The sequence below is a fragment of the Pseudophryne corroboree genome, assembly GCF_028390025.1.
Source record: "Pseudophryne corroboree isolate aPseCor3 chromosome 6 unlocalized genomic scaffold, aPseCor3.hap2 SUPER_6_unloc_1, whole genome shotgun sequence".
Taxonomy (NCBI): domain Eukaryota; kingdom Metazoa; phylum Chordata; class Amphibia; order Anura; family Myobatrachidae; genus Pseudophryne; species Pseudophryne corroboree.
This window is the reverse complement of record NW_026967602.1, coordinates 1,674,418-1,687,314: the sequence shown is the minus strand read 5'-3', so window position 1 is coordinate 1,687,314 and position 12,897 is coordinate 1,674,418. Positions and strand designations below refer to the sequence as shown.

At 52.9% G+C, this 12,897-nt stretch overlaps 1 protein-coding gene across 1 annotated transcript in view; it reads left to right on the top strand.

Moving 5' to 3' along the window:
* Positions 1-7,793: 7,793 nt before the first annotated feature.
* The window catches only part of TNK1 (tyrosine kinase non receptor 1), a 69,585-nt gene continuing 64,481 nt past the window's right edge, over positions 7,794-12,897 (top strand). The window contains exon 1 of the mRNA XM_063950417.1: positions 7,794-7,873. The gene's annotated coding sequence lies outside the window, so the exon portion shown is untranslated. The remainder of the gene's footprint in view (positions 7,874-12,897) is intronic.

The window sequence follows — 12,897 nt, the reverse complement described above, 5'->3', positions numbered from 1 at the left end:
ATGAGTGCAACACAGGTATGTGTGAGGGTCTAGCATGTAGTGACACGTGTAGCAGGGGATAATGGGCACAGCACAGGTATGTGTGAGGGTCTAGCATGTAGTAACACGTGTAGCATGGGATAATGGGCACAGGTATGTGTGAGAGTCTGGCATGTAGCATGTAGTGATATATCTTGCAGGGATAATGGGCACAGCATAGGTATATGTGAGGGTCTAGGATGTAGCATGTAGTGACACGAGTATCTGGATAATGGGCACAGCACGGTTATGTGTGAGGGTCTAGCATGTAGGATGTAATGACACGTGTAGCAGGGGATAATGGGCACATCACAGGTATGTGTGAGAGTCTAGCATGTAGTGATACGTGTATCTGGGGATAATGGGCTCAACACAGTTATGTGTGAGGGTCTAGCATGTAGCGACACCTGTAGTATGGGATAATGGGCACAGCACAGGTATGTATGAGGGTCTAGCATGTAGCATGTAGTAACACATGTAGCAGGGGATAATGGGTACAACACAGGTATGTGTGAGGGTCTAGCATGTGGCATGTAGTGACACATGTAGCAGGAGATCATGGGCACAACACAGGTATGTGTGAGGGTCTAGCATGTAGCATGTAGTAACATGTGTAGCATGGGATAATGGGCACAGCACAGGTATGTGTGAGGGTCTAGCATGTAGCATGTAGCAGGGGATAATGGGCACAACACAGTTATGTGTGAGGGTCTAGCATGTAGTGACACATGTAGCATGGGATAATGGTCACAGCACAGGTATGTGTGAGGGTCTTGCATGTAACATGTACAACACAGGTATGTGTGAGGGTCTAGCACGTAGCATGTAGTGACACATGTAGCAGGAGATCATGGGCACAACACAGGTATGTGTGAGGGTCTAGCATGTAGTGACACGTGTAGCAGGTGATAATGGGCACAACACAGGTATGTGTGAGGGTCTAGCATGTAGTGACACGTGTAGCACTGGATAATTGGCACAACACAGGTATGTGTGAGGGTCTAGCATGTAGCAGGGGATAATGGGCACAACACAGTTCTGTGTGAGGGTCTAGCATGTAACATGTAGTGACACATGTAGCAGGGGATAATGGGCCCAAAACAGGTATGTGTGAGGGTCTAGCATGTAGCATGTAGTGACACGTGTAGCAGGGGATAATGGGCACAACACAGGTATGTGTGAGGGTCTAGCATGTAGCATGTAGTGACACGTGTAGCAGATGATAATGGGCACAACACAGGTATGTGTGAGGGTCTAGCATGTAGCATTTAGTGACACGTGTAGCAGGAGATTATGGGCACAACACAGGTATGTGTGAGGGTCTAGCATGTAGTGACACGTGTAGCATGGGAAAATGGGCACAGCACAGGTATGTGTGAGGGTCTAACATGTAGTGACATGTGTAGTAGGGGATAATGGGCACAGCAAAGGTATGTGTGAGGGTCTAGCATGTAGTGACATGTGTAGCAGGGGATAATGGGCACACCACAGGTATGTGTGAGGGTCTAGCATGTAGTGACACGTGTAGCAGGGGATAATGGGCACAGCACAGGTATGTGTGAGTGTCTAGCATGTAGTGACACGTGTAGCAGGGGATAATGGGTGCAACACAGGTATGTGTGAGGGTCTAGCATGTAGTGATACATGTAGTAGGGGATATTGGGTGCAACACAGGTATGTGTGAGGGTCTAGCATGTAGTGACACGTGTAGCAGGGGATAATGGGTGCAACACAGGTATGTGTGAGAGTCTAGCATGTAGTGACACGTGTAGCAGGGGATAATGGGCACAGGTATGTGTGAGAGTCTAGCATGTAGTGAAACGTGTAGCAGGGGATAATGGGTGCAACACAGGTATGTGTGAGGGTCTAGCATGTAGTGACACGTGTAGCATGGGACAATGGGTGCAACACAGAGATGTGTGAGGGTCTAGCATGTAGTGACACGTGTAGCAGGGGACAATGGGTGCAACACAGGTATGTGTGAGGGTCTAGCATGTAGTGACACGTGTAGCAGGGGATAATGGGCACAGCACAGGTATGTGTGAGGGTCTAGCATGTAGTAACACATGTAGCATGGGATAATGGGCACAGGTATGTGTGAGGGTCTGGCATGTAGCATGTAGTGATATATGTAGCAGGGGTAATGGGCACAACACAGGTATGTGAGAAGGTCTAGCATGTAGTAACACATGTAGCAGGGAATAATGGGCACATCACAGGTACGTGTGAGGGTCTAGCATGTAGCATGTAGTAACATATGTAGCAGGGGATAATGGGCACAGGTATGTGTGAGGGTCTAGCATGTAGCATGTAGTGACACGTGTAGCATGGGATAATGGGCACAACACAGGTATGTGTGAGGGCCTAGCATGTAGTGACACATGTAGCAGGGGATAATGGGCACAGCACAGGTATGTGTGAGGGCCTAGCATGTAGTGACACGTGTAGCAGGGGATAATGGGCACAGCACAGGTATGTGTGAGGGCCTAGCATGTAGTGACACATGTAGCAGGGGATACTGGGCACAGCACAGGTATGTGTGAGGGTCTAGCATGTAGTGACACGTGTAGCAGGGGATAATGGGCACAGCACAGGTATGTGTGAGAGTCTAGCATGTAGTGACACGTGTAGCAGAGGATAATGGGCACAGCACAGGTATGTGTGAGGGTCTAGCATGTAGCGACACGTGTAGCAGGTGATAATGGGCACAACACAGGTATGTGCGAGGGTCTAGCATGTAGTGACACGTGTATCAGGGGATAATGGGCACAGCACGGTTATGTGTGAGGGTCTAGCATGTAGTAACATGTGTAGCACGGGATTATGGGCACAGGTATGTGTGAGGGTCTAGCATGTAGCAGGGGATAATGGGCACAGCACTGGTATGTGTGAGGGTCTAGCATGTAGCATGTTGTAACACGTGTAGCACGGGATTATTGGCACAGGTATGTGTGAGGGTCTAGCATGTAGCATGTAGTGACACGTGTAGCAGGGGATAATGGGCACAGCACAGGTATGTGTGAGGGTCTAGCATGTAGCATGTAGTGACACGAGTATCGGGATAATGGGCACAGCACGGTTATGTGTGAGGGTCTAACATGTAGTAACATGTGTAGCACGGAATTATGGGCACAGGTATGTGTGAGGGTCTAGCATGAAGCATGTAGTGATACATGTAGCAGGGGATAATGGGCACAGCACTGGTATGTGTGAGGGTCTAGCATGTAGCATGTAGTAACACGTGTAGCACGGGATTATGGGCACAGGTATGTGTGAGGGTCTAGCATGTAGTGATACGTGTATCTGGGGATAATGGGCACAACACAGGTATGTATGAGAATCTAGCATGTAGCGACACCTGTAGTATGGGATAATGGGCACAGCACAGGTATGTGTAAGGGTCTAGCATGTAGCATGTAGCGACACCTGTAGTATGGGATAATGGGCACAGCACAGGTATGTACGAGGGTCTAGCATGTAGCATGTAGTAACACATGTAGCAGGGGATAATGGGTACAACACAGGTATGTGTGAGGGTCTAGCATGTAGCATGTAGTGACACATGTAGCAGGAGATCATGGGCACAACACAGGTATGTGTGAGGGTCTAGCATGTAGCATGTAGTGACATGTGTAGCATGGGATAATGGGCACAGCACAGGTATGTGTGAGGGTCTAGCATGTAGTGACACGTGTAGCAGGTGAAAATGGGCACAACACAGGTATGTGTGAGGGTCTAGCGTGTAGTGACACGTGTAGCATGGGATAATGGGCACAATACAGGTATGTGTGAGGATCTAGCATGTAGCATTTAGCGACACGTGTAGCAGGGGATAATGGGCACAACACAGTTATGTGTGAGGGTCTAGCACGTAGTGACACGTGTAGCATGGGATAATGGGCACAGCACATGTATGTGTGATGGTCTAGCATGTAAGATGTAGTGACACGTGTAGCAGGGGATAATGGGCCCAACACAGTTATGTGTGGGGGTCTAGCATGTAGCATGTAGTGACACGTGTAGCAGGGGATAATGGGCACAACACAGGTATGTGTGAGGCTCTAGCATGTAGCATTTAGTGACACGTGTAGCAGGGGATAATGGGCACAGCACAGGTATGTGTGAGGGTCTAACATGTAGTGACATGTGTAGTAGGGGATAATGGGCACAGCACAGGTATGTGTGAGGGTCTAGCATGTAATGACACGTGTAGCAGGGGATAATGGGCACAGCACAGGTATGTGTGAGGGCCTAGCATGTAGTGACACGTGTAGCAGGGGATAATGGGTGCAACACAGGTATGTGTGAGGGTCTAGCATGTAGTGACATGTGTAGCAGGGGAAAATGGGCACACCACAGGTATGTGTGAGGGTCTAGCATGTAGTGACACGTGTAGCAGGGGATAATGGGCACAGCACAGGTATGTGTGAGGGTGTAGCATGTAGTGACACGTGTAGCAGGGGATAATGGGTACAACACAGGTATGTGTGAGGGTCTAGCATGTAGTGACATGTGTAGCAGGGGATAATGGGTGCAACACAGGTATGTGTGAGGGTCTAGCATGTAGTGACACGTGTAGCAGTGGATAATGGGTGCAACACAGGTATGTGTGAGGGTCTAGCATGTAGTGACACGTGTAGCAGGGGATAATGGGTGCAACACAGGTATGTGTGAGGGTCTAGCATGTAGTGACACGTGTAGCATGGGACAATGAGTGCAACACAGGTATGGGTGAGGGTCTAGCATGTAGTGACACGTGTAGCAGGGGATAATGGGCACAGCACAGGTATGTGTGAGGGTCTAGCATGTAGTAACACGTGTAGCATGGGATAATGGGCACAGGTATGTGTGAGGGTCTGGCATGTAGCATGTAGTGATATATCTAGCAGGGGTAATGGGCATAACACAGGTATGTGAGAAGGTCTAGCATGTAGCATGTAGTAACACATGTAGCAGGGAATAATGGGCACAGCACAGGTACATGTGAGGGTCTAGCATGTAGCATGTAGTGACACGTGTAGCATGGGATAATGGGCACAATACAGGTATGTGTGAGGGCCTAGCATGTAGTGACACGTGTAGCAGGGGAAAATGGGCACAGCACAGGTATGTGTGGGGGCCTAGCATGTAGTGACACGTGTAGCAGGGGATAATGGGCACAGCACAGGTATGTGTGAGGGCCTAGCATGTAGTGACACGTGTAGCAGGGGATAATGGGCACAGCACAGGTATTTGTGAGGGTCTAGCATGTAGTGACACGTGTAGCAGGGGATAATGGGCACAGCACTGGTATGTGTGAGGGTCCAGCATGTAGTGACACGTGTAGCAGGGGATAATGGGTACAGCACAGGTATGTGTGAGGGTCTAGCATGTAGCATGTAGTGACACGTGTAGCAGGTGATAATTGGTACAGCACAGGTATGTGTGAGGGTCTAGCATGTAGTGACGTGTAGCAGGGGATAATGGGCACAGCACAGGTATGTGTGAGGGTCTAACATGTAGTGACACGTGTAGCAGGGGATAATGGGCACAACACATGTATGTGTGAGGGTCTAGCATGTAGCATGTAGTGACATGTGTAGCAGGAGATAATGGGCACAGCACAGGTATGTGTTAGGGTCTAGTATGTAGCATGTAGTGACACGTGTAGCAGGTGATAATTGGTACAGCACAGGTATATGTGAGGGTCTAGCATGTAGTGACGTGTAGCAGGGGATAATGGGCACAGCACAGGTATGTATTAGGGTCTAGCATGTAGCGACACATGTAGTATGGGATAATGGGCACAGCACAGGTATATGTGAGGGTCTTGCATGTAGTGACGTGTAGCAGGGGATAATGGGCACAGCACTGGTATGTGTGAGGGTCTAGCATGTAGCATGTAGTAACACGTGTAGCACGGGATTATGGGCACAGGTATGTGTGAGGGTCTAGCATGTAGCATGTAGTGATACGTGTATCTGGGGATAATGGGCACAGCACAGGTATATGTGAGGGTCTAGCATGTAGTGACGTGTAGCAGGGGATAATGGGCACAGCACTGGTATGTGTGAGGGTCTAGCATGTAGCATGTAGTAACACGTGTAGCACGGGATTATGGGCACAGGTATGTGTGAGGGTCTAGCATGTAGTGATACGTGTATCTGGGGATAATTGGCACAGCACAGGTATGTGTGAGAGTCTAGCATGTAGTGACACGTGTAGCAGGGGATAATGGGCACAACACAGGTATGTGTGAGGGTCTAGCATGTAGTGATACGTGTAGTATGGGATAATGGGCACAGCACAGGTATGTATGAGGGTCTAGCATGTAGCGACACATGTAGCAGGGGATAATGGGCACAGCACAGGTCTGTGTGAGGGTCTAGCATGTAGTGACACGTGTAGTATGGGATAATGGGCACAGCACAGGTATGTGTGAGGGTCTAGCATGTAGTGACACGTGTAGCAGGGGATAATGGGCACAGCACAGGTATATGTGATGGTCTAGCATGTAGCATGTAGCGACACATGTAGCAGGGGATAATGGGCACAGCACAGGTACGTGTGAGGGTCTAGCATGTAGCATGTAGTGACACGTGTAGCTGGGAATAATGGGCACAGCACAGGTATGTGTGAGGTTCTAGCATGTAGCATGTAGTGACACGTGTAGCAGGGGATAATGGGCACAGCACAGGTGTATGTGATGGTCTAGCATGTAGCATGTAGTGACACGTGTAGCAGGGGATAATGGGCACAGCACAGGTATATGTGATGGTCTAGCATGTAGCATGTAGTGATACGTGTAGCAGGGAATAATGGGCACAGCACAGGTACGTGTGAGGGTCTACCATGTAGCATATAGTGACACGTGTATCACGGGATAATCAGAATCAGCGTTATTGGCCTGGTGTACTTACGTACAGGTATGTGAAGGGAGAGTGGGCGTGTAAAACTCATGGGGGTTTATTTACTAAAGGTCGATTTTGTTTGTTTTTGTTTGATTTTAGATCGATGTTAAATAGATTTTCATCGATGTTGGGCTTCCAGGGGTAAAACACACATTTACTAACATTTAAGATTGTACATAAAAATATCCTCTGCTATTAAATGTGTGTTTTACTCCTGGAAGCCCAACATCAATCTAAAATCCAACAAAAACAAACACAATTGACCTTTAGTAAATATACCCCATGGAGGGGATTGTTGGCCAGGAAGCTCACAATCTAGTCCGGCCTGCCTGCAGTGTGAATATGGGGATGGCCTGGGCCTGGGGCTGGGGCTGGCGTCACATTACAGGGAGGGACAGGTACATAACTCAGGTAACTACTAGACAAACAGAGAGAGGGGCCAGAGATACCAGCAGCAGGTCCAGAGAGTGCAGGAGAGAGACAGGCCGAGAGAGTGCAGGAGAGAGACAGGCCGAGAGAGTGCAGGAGAGAGACAGGCCGAGAGAGTGCAGGAGAGAGACAGCAGCTCTGCACCCCGGGAGAGAGACAGGCCGAGAGCGTGCAGGAGAGAGACAGCAGCTCTGCACCCCGGGAAAGAGACAGGCGGAGAGAGTGCAGGAGAGAGACAGGCGGAGAGAGTGCAGGAGAGAGACAGGCGGAGAGAGTGCAGGAGAGAGACAGCAGCTCTGCACCCCGGGAGAGAGACAGGCCGAGAGCGTGCAGGAGAGAGACAGCAGCTCTGCACCCCGGGAAAGAGACAGGCGGAGAGAGTGCAGGAGAGAGACAGGCGGAGAGAGTGCAGGAGAGAGACAGGCGGAGAGAGTGCAGGAGAGAGACAGGCGGAGAGAGTGCAGGAGAGAAACAGGAACTCTTCACCCCAGGAAAGAGACTGTGCAAATCGCTGGAGAAAGTGGAAGACACCACAGGTACAGTGACTCAGACGGAGAGAGTGAGAGATCATACTGTAATATATTTCTATAGAGACCACACTTATATAATACACACACACACACACACACACACACACACACACACACACACACACACACACACACACACACACACACACACACACATTACAGTATATAGCTGCTGTAATGGGGGAGGGGTCCCCCTTACTGACCGCTGCTGAGTGTCAGTAAATCTGCCTGACGGGCTCTCTCTCATACGTGTGTGGTTACTGAGGCCGCTGTGTGTGTGTGTGTGTGTGTGTGTGTGTGTGTGTGTGTGTGTGTGTGTGTGTGTGTGTGTGTGTGTGTAACATTTGCTGCACTTGTTCTCAGTGTTTGGTCACCCAGGCAGAGGTCACATGACCACGTCAGGGCAGTTACCAGGTGGCGGGGTCCCTAGAATCCCCCTATGACCTCTGTGCAGGGCCCTGCAGGCCACCGGCAGTCTCGCTGCGTACAACGCTTGTGTGATAATAATGATCCGGCTGGGAGTTGTAGTGTCTATACATCGCTGTGTATATAGGACCCTCCCTCTGCGCACGCTGACACGACGCATGGTCACTACAGCAGCATCTACAGATCATGCACCACACAGTCCCTGTTATTACCATTTATATATTACCAGGTCATTATAAAGGAAACTGCAGCATGCTGGGGGTTGTAGTACTCATTCCATATAGGGACTGGGGGGGTGAATCAGAGCTGATCGCTAGGCTGCAGACTTTGCTGTCCTGCGTTCGGATAGTCACCGCCTCCAGGGGGGTGTATATTCACCATGTAAGTGTGCGATCCTATGTGTACGCCGATCTGCTAAATCCCAGCAAATGGTCGCTTGTCATTTGCTCTCATCCAAAACCAGATTTTCCTTCCAACCAACCAAATCTGGCAGATCATTGTATAGTGTGTACCCAGCTTTACTCCCACAGCGCGATGAGATCAGGGTGATCGCGGCCGGAGCTGACGTCAGATACCCGCCCCGACAACGCTTGGGCACGCCTGCGTTTTCCCTGACACTCCCTGTAAACGCTCAGTTACCATCCAGAAACGGCTTCTTCCTGTCAATCACCTAGCGTACGCTCGTGCCATTGGATTTTTTGCACCGTCCCGTCACTGACCGGCGATGCCCATTGTTGTCGTCCGACGCAGCTGCACATTGCAGTGATTACCTGATTGTCCGCTGTGCGAAAACGCAGCATCAAGCAGGTGTGAATTAGGCCAGAGGGTGTGTTAGGGACTCAGGCTGGGATAGGGACTCAGGCTGGGATAGGGACACTGGCCGGGATAGGGACTCAGGCTGGGATAGGGACAGAGGCTGGGATAGGGACTCAGGCTGGTATAGGGACTCAGGCTGGGATAGGGACACTGGCTGGGATAGGGACACAGGCTGGGATAGGGACAAAGGCTGGTATAGGGACTCAGGCTGGGATAGGGACACTGGCTGGGATAGGGACAAAGGCTGGTATAGGGACTCAGGCTGGGATAGGGACACTGGCTGGGATAGGGACACAGGCTGGGATAGGGACTCAGGCTGGTATAGGGACTCAGGCAGGGATAGGGACACTGGCTGGGATAGGGACACAGGCTGGGATAGGGACAAAGGCTGGTATAGGGACTCAGGCTGGGATAGGGACTCAGGCTGGTATAGGGACTCAGGCCGGGATAGGGACACAGGCTGGGATAGGGACACAGGCTGGGATAGGGACAAAGGCTGGTATAGGGACTCAGGCTGGGATAGGGACTCAGGCTGGTATAGGGACTCAGGCTGGGATAGGGACACTGGCTGGGATAGGGACACAGGCTGGGATAGGGACACTGGCCGGGATAGGGACTCAGGCCGGGATAGGGACACTGGCTGGGATAGGGACACTGGCTGGGATAGGGACTCAGGCCGGGATAGGGACTCAGGCCGGGATAGGGACACTGGCTGGGATAGGGACACAGGCTGGGATAGGGACACAGGCTGGGATAGGGACACAGTCTGGGATAGGGACACAGGCTGGGATAGGGACACAGGCTGGGATAGGGACACAGTCTGGGATAGGGACACAGGCTGGGATAGGGACACAGGCTGGGATAGGGACACAGTCTGGGATAGGGACAGAGGCTGGGATAGGGACACAGGCTGGGATAGGGACACTGGCTGGGATAGGGACACAGGCTGGGATAGGGACACTGGCTGGGATAGGGACAGAGGCTGGGATAGGGACAGAGGCTGGGATAGGGACACTGGCTGGGATAGGGACACAGGCTGGGATAGGGACTCAGGCTGGGATAGGGACACTGGCTGGGATAGGGACACAGGCTGGGATAGGGACACAGGCTGGGATAGGGACACAGTCTGGGATAGGGACACAGGCTGGGATAGGGACACAGGCTGGAATAGGGACACAGTCTGGGATAGGGACACAGGCTGGGATAGGGACACAGGCTGGGATAGGGACACAGGCTGGTATAGGGACTCAGGCCGGGATAGGGACACAGGCTGGGATAGGGACTCAGGCTGGGATAGGGACACTGGCTGGGATAGGGACAAAGGCTGGTATAGGGACTCAGGCTGGGATAGGGACTCAGGCTGGTATAGGGACTCAGGCTGGGATAGGGACACTGGCTGGGATAGGGACACAGGCTGGGATAGGGACACTGGCCGGGATAGGGACTCAGGCCGGGATAGGGACACTGGCTAGGATAGGGACACTGGCTGGGATAGGGACTCAGGCCGGGATAGGGACTCAGGCCGGGATAGGGACACTGGCTGGGATAGGGACACAGGCTGGGATAGGGACACAGGCTGGGATAGGGACACAGGCTGGGATAGGGACACAGGCTGGAATAGGGACACAGTCTGGGATAGGGACACAGGCTGGGATAGGGACACAGGCTGGGATAGGGACACAGTCTGGGATAGGGACAGAGGCTGGGATAGGGACACTGGCTGGGATAGGGACACAGGCTGGGATAGGGACACAGGCTGGGATAGGGACTCAGGCTGGGATAGGGACACTGGCTGGGATAGGGACACAGGCTGGGATAGGGACACAGGCTGGGATAGGGACACAGTCTGGGATAGGGACACAGGCTGGGATAGGGACACAGTCTGGGATAGGGACACAGGCTGGGATAGGGACACAGGCTGGGATAGGGACTCAGGCTGGGATAGGGACACTGGCCGGGATAGGGACTCAGGCCGGGATAGGGACACTGGCTGGGATAGGGACACAGGCTGGGATAGGGACACAGGCTGGGATAGGGACACAGTCTGGGATAGGGACACAGGCTGGGATAGGGACACAGTCTGGGATAGGGACACAGGCTGGGATAGGGACACAGGCTGGGATAGGGACTCAGGCTGGGATAGGGACAGAGGCTGGGATAGGGACACAGTCTGGGATAGGGACTCAGGCTGGGATAGGGACACAGGCTGGGATAGGGACACAGGCTGGGTTAGGGACAGAGGCTGGGATAGGGACACAGTCTGGGATAGGGACTCAGGCTGGGATAGGGACACAGGCTGGGATAGGGATACAGGCTGGGATAGGGACACAGGCTGGGATAGGGGCAGAGGCTGGGATAGGGACACAGTCTGGGATAGGGACACTGGCTGGGATAGGGACACAGGCTGGGATAGGGACACAGGCTGGGATAGGGACACAGGCTGGGATAGGGACAGAGACTGGGATAGGAACAGAGGCTGGGATAGGGACTCAGGCTGGGATAGGGACACAGGCTGGGATAGGGACTCAGGCTGGGATAGGGACACAGGATGAGATAGGGACTCAGGCTGGGATAGGGACACAGGCTGGGATAGGGACTCAGGCTGGGATAGGAACACAGGCTGGGATAGGGACTCAGGCTGGGATAGGGACACAGGATGAGATAGGGACTCAGGCTGGGATAGGGACACAGGCTGGGATAGGGACACTGGCCGGGATAGGGACACTGGCCGGGATAGGGACTCTGGCCGGGATAGGGACACTGGCTGGGATAAGGACACAGGCTGGGATAGGGACACAGGCTGGGATAGGGACTCAGGCTGGGATAGGGACACAGGATGAGATAGGGACTCAGGCTGGGATAGGGACACAGGCTGGGATAGGGACACAGGCTGGGATAGGGACAGAGGCTGGGATAGGGAATCAGGCTGGGATAGGGAATCAGGCTGGGATAGGGACACAGGCTGGGATAGGGACACAGGCTGGGATAGGGACACAGGCTGGGATAGGGACACTGGCTGGGATAGGGACTCAGGCTGGGATAGGGACACAGGCTGGGATAGGGACACTGGCTGGGATAGGGACAGAGGCTGGGATAGGGACACAGGCTGGGATAGGGACACTGGCTGGGATAGGGACTCAGGCTGGGATAGGGACACAGGCTGGGATAGGGACACTGGCTGGGATAGGGACACTGGCTGGGATAGGGACTCAGGCTGGGATAGGGACACTGGCTGGGATAGGGACAGAGGCTGGGATAGGGACAGAGGCTGGGATAGGGACTCAGGCTGGGATAGGGACACTGGCTGGGATAGGGACAGAGGCTGGGATAGGGACTCAGGCTGGGATAGGGACACTGGCTGGGATAGGGACACAGGCTGGGATAGGGACAGAGGCTGGGATAGGGACTCAGGCTGGGATAGGGACACAGGATGGGATAGGGACACTGGCTGGGATAGGGACACTGGCTGGGATAGGGACACTGGCTGGGATAGGGACAGAGGCTGGGATAGGGACACAGGCTGGGATAGGGACACTGGCTGGGATAGGGACTCAGGCTGGGATAGGGACACTGGCTGGGATAGGGACAGAGGCTGGGATAGGGACAGAGGCTGGGATAGGGACAGAGGCTGGGATAGGGACTCAGGCTGGGATAGGGACACAGGATGAGATAGGGACTCAGGCTGGGATAGGGACACAGGCTGGGATAGGGAATCAGGCTGGGATAGGGAATCAGGCTGGGATAGGGACACAGGCTGGGATAGGGACAGAGGCTGGGATAGGGACACA